Here is a 13,030-nt window from a genome sequence, read left to right on the forward strand (position 1 = left end):
CTATTTAAGACATATCTGTTTGAAATCTGATGGGGGGCCTTCATACATCCAGATATTATGTGCCGATGTCAAATATGAGGGTTACACTGAAATACAATTCTTCCAATAAAAATTTGACTTCACTAATGTTTTCTGGTTATTAAAACCAAGGTCATAATTTGAATGAAGAGAAGTATGATATGATGCGGATTGTCACACAATTTTTTGTAGTGCTTGTTTGCACATTTTCCCGTAAATTTAATATCCTGATTCCTCCAAAATTAATTGGTTTTGTAATTTCATTATCATTTCAGTTTATTGCAATCATTTGAAAATGTCCTATAGGACGAAACTGCAGTTACGATAGTTACAAATACAAGTGGCCAAAAAACATAGACACTTTTATTCATCATTTTTCATGATTATCTCTCATCACGTAGTAACTGATACATCCATCAATTTGAATGTTTTTGTATTTATTAGATAAAGAAGCCAGTAATTACCCGATAATTATGAACATGTCTAAAAACGGATTCACGCTTACATGAATCAACAAATTGACTAATTTTGGTTAATTGATTTCTAGATTGCCACTTTGTTTACAACAGAATGGCTTAAAAACGTATTGCTTATTAATTCTTGGAAGACATTTTTAAAGATAACTGCTACCTTTCACACCCTGAAAAATAAATATAGCCAGATCAATGAAGAATTTAGACAATACCTGAACTTTTCCGAGTGGAAGTGAAAGAACTCATAATAAAAACATACTGTTACGTTTTTCCCCGTGGGTTGACCAATAATTGACTAGACTGAATAATTAAACTTAACTTTATTTCACTTGAAATACAACAAACACCTCAACTCAAACTTCAAATATCATTTGAATGTCTATTGCCTTACTGGATCACTTCGCGTACAAAAATTTTAAGTAACTATAACTGCACCAATTTCGAATTCCAACACTCAAATCGCGATTAGTTCCTGAACTGAACATTGATACCACGACGGCGATAACCATCCCCGCAATCCCCGATTTCTATTTGTCACCGTAACATGACTTCAAATTTACTTTAATGACTCTTCAGCCAATCATGAAACTCGGTTTGTAAAAATTATCCAATACGAACCGCCAATTCTACAGTCCACGTGGGCAAGTCCGCAGCCGATTCATTTCTATGTATTGTTTTTTTGGCCTTTGAGAGTGCCGATAACTTTACGTGTGCACAATATCGTTTACTTCGACTATGCCAATTACTATTTTTATATATCATTTTGTAAGTATTTATCCGTGTAACATTATAACAAATAAATATTATTAATATATCAATAATCGCAATATAATCAAAATCATGAGATTGACTATACAAAATCCACGCCCAATTTATTTTCACCTTGCATTATGAGTAGATTAATGAATGTTTTCAATTTTTGTCAAATCTATTCGCTGTCATCGCTCATTGCCTCCACTTCTACCATTCTTTCATTACACGGTAACGCAATAGCAAATTTCACGTTGAAATTACAAAATTGTTTTATGGTTCAGTTCAATTCCAGATATAGAAAAGACTCGTCAGTGTGTCAGACAATGAAAATTAATACCGAAAAGAGTCCGCCTTCGTGACGGTGTATTTTTTAATGAAGTGAAAAAAATTATCACTAATACGATAACGTTCAAATGTTTACTTTATTATTTTCCACTCACACTCGTTCACCCGATAACTAGAGCGTTCTACTGGTGAGTATACGATTTCATGTAACAGTTGGGTTGAAAAGTTCGTAGGAAAAAAATTAAAAAATTCAATTTTATCATTCAATATAGTTGCCTTTGGGGCAATACAAGATTATTATAGTGGTCATACAATTTTTCTACAGCATTTTTATTGTACGACGATAACCTCTCCGTTGGCGCAAAATTTCTTTCCTTTTCTTGAGGTCTGAGAACACGAAAAAGTCGCTGGGGGCTAGATCTGAAGAATACGGTGGACACAGAAGCAACTCGAACCCCAATTCATGCAATTGTGCCATAGTTTTCATTGATTTGTGACACAGTGCATTGGTTGATAAAACGACACTTTCTTTTTCTTCAAATGGGGCCGTTTTTTCGCGATGTTGTCCTCTAAACGGTCCAATAACGCTATGTAATAGTCGCTGTTGATGGTGCATACACGATATGTCCAACACGTTCCTATGATATATTTAGAGCCTCAGCCAAAACTATTTTGGGTACGTCCACGGTGCTCATTTCACTTCGTTTAAACTTCGCAAACCACTTCTCAACTGTTGATTTTCTCTGTGCAAAGTCCGAATAATGTTTATTAAGCACCTTGGCCTCAACACACTAAATTACTTTTTATCCATTTTCTTCAAACTAACAAAAGTTGCATCACTCAAAATGCTCTCTCCCACAAACTAATAGTCCAACATCTGTTGAATTTGTCGTTAGAAGGTTGGGCAGCTCATGTCATAATAGGAAAGAAGAAGAATACTGATGGAATTTACTGTAAGATTATCACTATATATGGTTGACAATGACAATCTCATATAAATTGTATCAGCTATACAGGGTGTTTCAAATTCGATCCTCACCATTGGGATCTCGGAACCTATAAGAGATACGAAGATGTTTAAATTAGGGAAAAGTTACGCATTTACCTGACTAACAATATGCCGTTTAGAAAGTTCTGAAATTCTGAGTGTATCCGGAGATATCCAAAAAAAACAAATTTCGGAAAATGGTTTTTATTTTTTCCTCTCTTTATTTTTCAAAGGATTCGAAAACAAGTTGCACTTCAACATGGCCACTTTTTCCCTGCTACATAATGGTGTTTTCAGATTTGCTTCCGACGTTTCGTCTTCCAGCCACCATCATCAACTTTATTTCTTCTTATGGGCGCTACATTGGATTCTTTCTGTTTTGAATAGAACCAGAGTTTACCTTTTCAATGATCTGTTTGAAAAATCTGTTTTTCCGTTAATCAGCTGCCGCCCCCATACGAACGACAACTCTCAGAAGTTGAGAAACTTGTGCGAGCTAAGGACTAACGAGGTCTTACCTTTTAATGTGTGATTCCTAACACGGTTGCAGAATCATTCCAGCTTCAACCAGATAAATTCTCTCGAGAAAAATATTTTGGTCGAAGCGGGAATCGAACACACGACCTTCCGATCGTGAGTCGGACGCACTACCACCGCGGCCAATTCCACAACACAATGATGTATCATAAGTTATCATTCTTTTTCGAAAAATTGGAAATATTGAAAAAAAATTGACTTTGATGTTTCTAAATTTGTTACTTTCAATTTGTTACACTCAATGACATTTTGTTTTTGTAAAAGTCATTGAATTTTTGGCGAAAAATGTCTTTTACGAATGAAGAAAAAAAAGTTATGATACAAATGATACAAAAATAGGATAGAAACAGTGTTAGGTCACTGGAAATATATTTAAACTTGTTTCCTGAAAGACGATAACCACATCGAACTATGTTCAACTTGTTGGATCAAAATAAAGCACAATTATTATATAATATTCTGAAACAAAAAGCGGTGTTGAGAAACAAATTGAGTCGATCAAGCCAAAATTTCTTATAGAAACTTATTCATTACACAAAAAATATAAAAATATCTCATATGGGGGTGATTCTGATAGGTCTTAAAGGTGGTCTATATGAACATTTTTTCGATTGACCCATTTGGGCTAACTTGTATATGTATATGTGTGTATAAATGTCTATATGTGAGAATGAATAAGAATTTGTCTAAAAGACAAATTTTATAATACAAATTATTACTTCTGAGGATTGCCATTCTACTCATTCAATCAACCACTCTATATCTACTGTGCATCGTTCAACCCATGCTAGAAATCATCCATTGTAAGGTAAGACCTCGTTAATCCTTAGCTCGCACAAGTTTCGACTTTTGAGGGTTGTCGTTCGTAGGGGTGCGTCAGCTGGTTAACGGAAAACATATTTTGGACATGCATAAATTTCCGTCACGTTAAATTCTCGATGCATTAATAGGTTTAGAAGCCACCAGACACTACACAAAATACGTAGCCTTGAGACAAAATTATCACTTGCGACGTTACTGATAGTTCCGACAAAGCGACATCAACTTATTCAACTCGTTGATAAAAACCTTTTGCCGCAAGACTTAACGGTGTGTGATTCGAATTGAGACAGCTTACTCTTTTTGTTTTAGATGACTAGTATACACGGACTGTTCAAGAAAATAATTTGAAAGTTCAAATTTCCCGGGCTAGCTACGTACATTACATTACCGAATTTTTTAATTTTTTTACGTTGGTACACTCGTCTCGAACATACGTTCACAGTTTCAGCTTTTCTGCATGTTTAGTTTGTCGTACGGTCGTAGATAGATAGATAGATTGAATTTATTTATCCTTTGTGCTACATTACATAGATGGGATACGTCAAATAAAATCAGTACAGTAAAATATACAGTACATAATAAAATATAATAACATAACATAACAAATAACAACTTCAAGTAAAAATTCGTCAAGTGTATAAAAGCAATTTGTCGATAAAAATGACCTAAGTTTTTGTTTGAAGGCAATTGGTGGCGTGTCTTCACACTGTTTGCCAATTTATTATAAATACTCGCTCCAACAAACACAGGAGACTTTTCATATTTTGTATACAGGTGTTTTCGAGTTGTGAGCATATAGTTTTTTCTAGTACTATATTTATGTACTTCCGATCGTAGGTCGAAGTGCCAATTATTTTCATGAATATATGTCATGAGTTTTAAAATAAATATGCTTGCCACAGTTAATATTTTATTCTCTTGAAATATTCCTTTACACGACATTCTGTAATCAAGGTTGAAAATTAATCGTAGCTGTGCCTTTTGTTTTACGAATATTCTGTTAATTTCAGTGGCTAATCCTCAGACAGCAATGTCAATATACCATGGAGTGAAATTTTGTGTAATAAACCGTTAGTAGAGATTAGGTATCTAATTTACTTTTCAGTGATTTTATTAGGTAATACGATTGGTTCAGTTTCAGTAAACTCTATGTGTTCTCTCCATGTGAAAAGGGAATCAATTATTGTTCCTAAAAACTTTGTACAAGTTGTTGATCTCAGAGATTCGTTGAGAAAATTGAAGGTAAAGTTATGTAGACTCCGAGTAGAATATGGAAATTCAATACAAACAGTCTTATTGACATTAACACTCAATCGGTTTTCAAAACACCACTCACTGAATTCTTGTAGTACAGTGTTGACTTGGGTATTCATTTCATCCGGTGTTTTGCTCGATAAGATGATAGATGTATCATCTGCATAAAGGTACACATTACCATAACTTATGTTATTAGGAAGATCATTGACATACAGTAAAAATATCAGTGGACCAAGAATACTACCCTGTGGTGTTCCTGGTGTAACAGAATACTCGTCAGATAATGTATTATTCTGTTTCACTTTGAAATATCGATTAGTTAAGAAGGACACGATAAGCCTATTGATATTGCCTCTGATACAAATGTTTTTTAGAGAGTTTTTTAGAAATTATTTCAATACTCCGAGTATCGAAAGCTCTACTTAAGTCGAAAAAAAGTCCCACAACGACTTTTTTCTCATTGATTGAATCATGGATTTGTTGAACCAATTTGAGTGTTGCTGTTTCCGTTGAATGATTTTTTCGAAAGCCATGTTGGCACTTGGTCATCAAGTCGAATCTTTCCAGGTAGTCATTTATTCTGCGCGATATAATCTTTTCAAAGATTTTAGAGAAGACGTAGTGCGTTCATTAGCACCTTAATTACCAAATGCTAGGGTGATTTTTCGGGCTGTTTTTGCAGCGCTTTGGTTCAATTTTAATTCGTGGAGAAAAATTGGACAAAAAATAGCTCAAATACATATGAGCTGAAAAGAGACAAAAACATTAAAATTCGACAAAAAATCAACAGTATATTTTAACTGTATAACAGTATAGTTTAAGAGTGTAACAGTATATTGTATAGAGTACAAAATTCTCTATCGATCAGTATATATCACGATCATTCAAACCCATTATCTTACCCATTTCATTTCTATTAAGTTTAGAAGAACAATATTGAGGAAGCTGTATCAACTTTGTTTTCTACAAAAACAAACACCGAACAAATATGAAAAATTAATACGGTCAGAAAAATAATGCATAATTCTTTCTGGTTTTCCATATCATCTCTTTCTTCATTATCAATTATTTATATCATGAATTGTCAAAGATGCACCTCTGAATCAGCGTTAGATCTTTCTTCACTCCAATAATAGATCATAAAACCGGCTGGTCTTTAAATCAAATTCAAGTGACAAGTGTATCAAGGTTACAGTTCCATAGAAAACCCATTAGATAATGAAATAAATAAAAGTGTCAAGGTTTATATTGACTTCTCACATGGGCGTAGAAAGTGAACTTTCTGATCAAACATTTGTTGGGCTTCGATTTGAAAATAGTGAGATTGTGATAAAACAGCAATTAGTCTATTACTGGAGTTTTTTTCCAACACCAAACCGTTATTTTAACACCCCGACATGTGTTTCAATCACTAAGTTATCATCTTCAAGAGGAAGATCAAACTAGTTTGGACACGATCAAACTAGTTTGATATTCCTCTTGAAGATGATCACTTGGTGATCGAAACAGGTGTCGAGGTGTTAAAATAACGATTAAGTGTTCGGAAAAAACTCCAGTAATATTCATTACTACATCAAAGGTTCCAAACAGTGCATCACAAGCAATTTGTATAGTGGTACTTGCAAACTTTGATTCCAATTGGATTTGTTTTCATATTCAGTAAAGCCATTTAATAACTAACTCACAGATAATCAAACATTTCTACTCACTTCTCAAGATTGTATATTCCACCTCAAGACACCGAAACAGCCCAAAAATTAACCAGGTACCATATTGATGATCGCTCAAGATGTTAAAGCCTTCCAAATATTTAAGGTGGTTTACAGCTTTCTCCATGATTTTTGATATCACTGATAGCAAAGCGACTGATGTGATTCACTATATTTTTCTGCAACCGGACCAAACCATCACAGAAGAGTAGTATTGTTAGGAAATCGAACAAATGTACTGAAAATTACATCAGCTGTAACCGGCACTGGTTAACATAAGAGGTCTGATCCTGCTCCATGAAAACACCCGTCCGCACGTTTGACAAATCACCGTCGAAAAATTAAACGAATTGAGCGACGAAGTTTTGCCTCATCCACCTAATTCCTCAGACCTCTCGCCAACCGACTACCATCTTTTCAAGCACTTCGATAACTTTCTCACCGATAGAACCTTCGCCAATCAGGACCAGGCAAAGACGGCCTTCTTCGACTTCATCTAATCCCGAGCACACACTTTTTATGCTGACGGAATTAATCGACTTGTGTTACGTTGATTCAAAAGGCGCTTAATTCGGATAAATTGAGTAAGTATTCACTGATATATTACAGTTTCAAGTGGACTCATAAAAACGGATAATACTTATGAGACATAATATTTACAGACAAAATCTCGAGCGAATAGAGAAATTGAGTAATCCACTGAATCCCCTGTTATGTGAAAAACCTATACATTATCTGTTCAAGAATCTGTTTTTCCGTTAACCAGCTGTCGCACCCCTACGAACGACAACCCTTAGAAGTCGAAACTTGTGCGAGCTAAGGATTCGAGGTCTTACCTTTTAACGTGTGATTCCTAACAAGGGTTGGACGATAGCAAGTGAAAATCGATCGTTCAAGCTAGGGATTGAACCACCGACCAACACGGCAGTCAATTCGAGTGAGTGAACAAAGCACCCACATCGAACCGCCTGGCTACCGACCGACAGACAACAATATTTCAAAATTGTGGTAGTTCTGAAAAACTGTTGCAGGATTTTAACGTCAGGTTTTCAACTCAATTTCAAAAAACCTTATAATCTAAAGTAAATTGAATCGTTGGCATACGCAGAAAGGTCACATTTTTTGTAAAAAACTGTTTTTTGACGTGTTAAGTTGTAATTCACTAGGTTTCAACTTACTTGAATTATTGCAAAAAGAAAATACATACTAATAATTTCACTGTAGAATTATGTTTCGAAACGGCATGTGCCCTTCATGCAAAATATAAACTAAGTAACTAAGATACTATAATGTTTTTTGACAAACATGACTAATTGCAGAAAATAGATTGAAGGAACTGTTAATATGTCTAGCATCTTGAAGTGTGGTCTACATGTTGACCTATGAGGTAGTTTTAGCAAACAGCGAATGATCCTTTTTTGAGTTTTGAAGATTTTATATGACTGTGTGGATGGTCCCCAGAAAATAATTCCGTATTGAATAATGGATTGAATAGGCGCATAATAGTATATCTTCAGACTATCTAATGATACTTGATCTCTTAGTGCACGGATTAGACCTACTGTAGTACCCAGTCTAGATTTAAGTTTGTTTAGATGGATGTCCCATGTAAGATTATTTTCCACTGTGACCCCTAAGAATTTAATATCACTTATTTCAGAAATAGATTTGTTAAGCAATTTGGCATATATCGATTCTAGCCTATTTTGGGATTTGCTGAATGTTATAAGCCCTGTTTTTCCTGTATTTAATTTTAGGTCATTTTCCTTGCACCAATCAATCATTTTTTGAGCTGCTTTGGATAATTGTCTGGAGAGGGTAGACGGGGCTTCGGCTGACACTATAACCGATGTATCATCTGCAAACTGGTATACTAGTCCAGGGTCGAGTGAATTTGAGAGATCTTTTGCATATACTAGGAAAATAATTGGGCCCAGGATAGACCCCTGTGGTGCTCCTTGTGTAATGAGGTTTTTAGTGGAAAGAGCCGACGAATTATTTTGAGAAACGTCCACTATTTGTGATCTCCCGGATAATAAGAGGTGATGAGATCATGTGCTTTGCCTCTAATACCATAAACTTCTAGTTTATTCAGTAGAAGCCTGTGATTCACCATATCGAAGGCCTTTGGAAGGTCAAAGTACAAGCCACTAAAATTGCATTATAAATTAATGCGATTTTTGTAATTGCATACTCTTTACTAAATTCTGAATCCTTGGTTCAGTGTTACTTAAACTTAAACGCATATCAGCAGTTGCATCCAACCGATTTCGGTGCTTGTTTTTAATAATCAGAAGTGCCGAAAACATAGATATGTCGAAGAAAATAAAGTTAGGTAACGAATAGCAATGTCTCGAAGTTGTGGTAAAGAAATTGCCTTTTGGCTCCAAAATCCTTCAAGATTAATTCCTGATTCGAATGTATCTTCTAAGTTGCTGTCGTGTAGCATATCAATTACTTCTTCTTGAACTTCATCAGGCACCTCAGAAAAGTTTACAATAAATGGATTGCGGATCAGTTTTTGAATGTAATATGTTCTTTTGTATTTCTCCTTTAATTTCAGCACTGTCCATCAATAATTTGATTAAGCTTATAAAAGTAATAACATAAAAGTTATTACTTTCGACCTTGTTGATCCATAGCGCGATTTTAGCGATAAACGCACTGATTTTATCTTCATAAGCAAAAATATTGCTCATGCCTTGCAACTTCAAATTTCCCGACCCTTGCAGTAGAAGGTTTAATTTATTCAGTTGCGCAAAAAAATCGACCAAATAAGCAAAATATATTTGAAATTTGGAGTCGCAGAACTGATCCAACATCTCTTTGTTTTCCTTGTTAGTTAAAATATTTTTAATTCCTCTCTCAGTTCGTACAACCTCAATAACATGCTTCCTTTGGAAAGCCAAGGCACTTCTGAGTGGAAAAACAAAGTTTCATGTTCAGAGTTTATATCAAAACACAATTGTTTGAAGAGACGAGTATTGAGTGCGTTATTTTTAATGAAATTTACTACTTTTGTAGCTACTTTCATCGTCAAAGCAAAGCATTCTGGAAGCGTCTTGGCAGCTAGTGCTTGACAATGAATAACGCAGTGCGTCGTAATTGCAAACGGATTTTTGGTTTTTATCAATGCTGCAAGACCAGAGCGAGAACCAAGCATAGCAGGAGCACCGTCCGTACAAAACCTCGCAAGCCGTTTCCACATAAGTCCATGTTTTTCCATATATTGACTTATTGCATCATAAGATCTGCACCTTGCGACGTCGTTTCAAGTTCTTGAGAAAATAATAACTCTTCTTCAAACATTTTAGCGACGGGTCGCATTGTATCATGTCGACTCATCTAACATATTTATTAGGATGGCTCCGTGGACCGCATTGGATGCTTCCAGGGACCATCAGTGGTCCGCGGACCACCGGTTAAGAACCACTGCTATAGAAGAAAGTATTGAATAAATGTTTTTGTTCTTCTTCGACAAAGTCTCTACACTTCCTGATGGTGAAGATGGACCAGAGATTGTATCGAACTTTCCAGATTTCGACAAATTGAATGTACCTAATATCATTCCATCCAGGAAAGAGCATCTCATCGGAGACACAAACATCACTTGCAACCTTGACAGTCTGGAACATGTCCATTCAGTCCAAGTCTCCAGAAAACACTGCAGCCTCTTGGGCTTATTGCGTTTATTCTCCCATCTTCTCATGACATCCATTCCATCAGTCTCGATCCCTGTACAGGTACAGGTTTCGTGTTGGATATTCGTCATATCCTTCTGGACGTAGTTTTGTACGTCCATATATTGCCTGTCTCCTGTGATTCAGTGCCTCACATTCGCATAAGATGTGTAAAGCTGTTTCTATCCCTTCGTTGCATAATCTGCAGCTGGCATCTTCGTTGTACAGTCCCATTTTATTCAGGTGTCCCTCTAAGCGGACAATGACCGGTTAGTAACCCTGTAATTATTCTGAGCCGATCCCTACCATATTGAAGTAGTTCTTCGGTTCTTTTCTCGGACGGTTCCCTAATGAAGGTTCTACTGTGTTTGTTGCCAGGTACTTTTGTCCAGTACTCTGTGTGCTTCTTATTGACCCATGTTCAAATCTGGTTTCGTACCAATGATTTTGGTACCACCAGAGCTGGTTCAGGACCTATATATGAAGTTGATGTGGAGATGTGTTTCTCCTCCATAGATACTTCCACGGGAGTGTTTAAGTAACTTGGTACATTTGATTCCACCAAGAGCCGGTACATATCAGATATACGCGACGGACTGTGGCTGCTCATAGTTTTGAGGTTTAACTCAGTACACCTCGAACTTCACTGTTTAGGAACTCTTTCATTTGGAGAATTGCGTTTATGTGGAATAATCTTTATGAGAACGTTTTTTTGAACGAATTACATGAAAAAGTGTCAATATGAAAGTTAACTTTTTCAATACATGAAAGTTTTTCAGAAATACATGTTTTTATAGGATTTAGGTAATCAGTTTTTTAATTTCAATATATCTGTGGTATCAACTTCAACAATGTATTATTCTTTTTTGTACTGCTGATATAGTTCAAGTAAACGATATAGTGCAACCTACCTTCAACCAGCTCCCCTTTAATAATATAGTTAGGGAGCTAATTAATTTCGTTATTCAATACTCATTTCTGATTATATAAGAATCACAATAACTATCTAATATATACAGGGTGTTTCAAATTTGATCCTCACCATTGAGAACTCGGAAACTATGAGAGATACGAAGACGGTTGAATTGGAGCAAAGTTGCGCATTTACCGTTGAGAAATTCCGAGTATATCCGGAGATATCCGAAAAAAACAGAAATTTCGGTAAATGGTTTTTATTTTTTTCTGCTTTATTTTTCCAAGGAATCGAAAATAAATTGCACTTCTACATTGCCCCTGCTACATAATGGTGTTTTCAGATTTGCTATCCGACGTTTCGTCTTCCGGCCACCGTCATCAACTTTATTTTTTATGGGCGCTACATTGGATTTTTTCTGTTTTGAATAAAAACAAATTTTACCTTTTCAATGATGTATCATAAGTTATCATTTTTTTTCGAAAAATTGGAGATATTGAAATAAATTAATTCTTATCATGATAGGCTCTGACTTTGATGTTTCTAAATTTGACTCTCAATTTGTTACACTCAATGACATTTTGTTATTGTACAAGTCATTGAATTTTTGGCGAAAAATGGCTTTCACGAATGAAGAAAAAAGACATATGATACAAATTTATTACAAATACGATAGAAACTGTGTTAGGACATCGACAATGTATTTAAACTTTTTATCAAGATAATTTATCTGGTTGAAGCTGGAATGATTCTGCAACCGTGTTAGGAATCACACGTTAAAAGGTAAGACCTCGTTAGTCCTTGGCTCGCACAAGTTCTCAACTTTTGAGAGCTGTCGTTCGTAGGGAGATGACAACTGGTTAACGGAAAAACAGATTTCAAACACATTTTTTTTTGTATTCCGAAATACGATAACCACATAGAACTGTGTTCAAGTTATTGGATCAAAATCTCACCGAGTTTGGTTCGATTGAAAAAATGAAAAAATACGGAGACAGAATCAACAGTCAAAATTTGATAAATGAGGTGTGTATGAGATAAACTAAACATTGTGTCCTTTTCAATGAAAAGAGAACTTTGAACAAATCACAATAATTGACTAAAATGTAAAGACCAATGCAAATCACAGCGAATGCTCAAAATGCTGCACTTGTTCATGATAACTGTGCCCTTCTTCGAATATTATTCACTGCAGGATTCATTTTCCTCCTCCTCAATCTTTCGAACTCTCTAACAATGCTGGGTTGAAGGTCCTCAATATTTTGATATTCCCTCTAACCATAAACTCTATTTTTCATAGTACCCCATAAGAATGTATCCATAATACTCAAGTCTGGAGACCTTGCTGGCCACCTCACCGGCCCACTATTCCCTATCCATTTATCACCAAACCTTTCAGTCAGGTAATAAATACTCGTCTGGTAGTGTGCGGTGGAGCACCATTATGTTGAAACCAGATGTTGTTATAGTTAGCCAAAGGTAGTCTTCGAAAATCGACATTGAAAACTGGTGATAAGTTTCTCCATTTAGAATTCCGTCAAATAAATGGTGACCCAAAATTGAATCTTTGTAAATTCCTGCCCACACGTTAATAC

General features: G+C 35.4%; 2 protein-coding genes across 2 annotated transcripts in view; one reads left to right on the forward strand and one right to left on the reverse strand.

Annotated features, from left to right (window-relative positions):
* The window catches only part of LOC111503012 (uncharacterized), an 86,647-nt gene that overhangs the window by 36,887 nt on the left and 36,730 nt on the right, over positions 1-13,030 (reverse strand). The gene's annotated exons all lie outside the window — the stretch shown is intronic.
* LOC111503011 (glycoprotein 3-alpha-L-fucosyltransferase A) overlaps positions 1,522-13,030 on the forward strand; it is a 46,183-nt gene continuing 34,674 nt past the window's right edge. Inside the window, exon 1 of the mRNA XM_074178825.1 lies at positions 1,522-1,717. The gene's annotated coding sequence lies outside the window, so the exon portion shown is untranslated. The remainder of the gene's footprint in view (positions 1,718-13,030) is intronic.

Source organism: Leptinotarsa decemlineata, unplaced genomic scaffold (assembly GCF_025532065.1).
Source record: "Leptinotarsa decemlineata unplaced genomic scaffold, Ldec_3_MD MMD2_tig00004307_RagTag_RagTag, whole genome shotgun sequence".
NCBI lineage: Eukaryota > Metazoa > Arthropoda > Insecta > Coleoptera > Chrysomelidae > Leptinotarsa > Leptinotarsa decemlineata.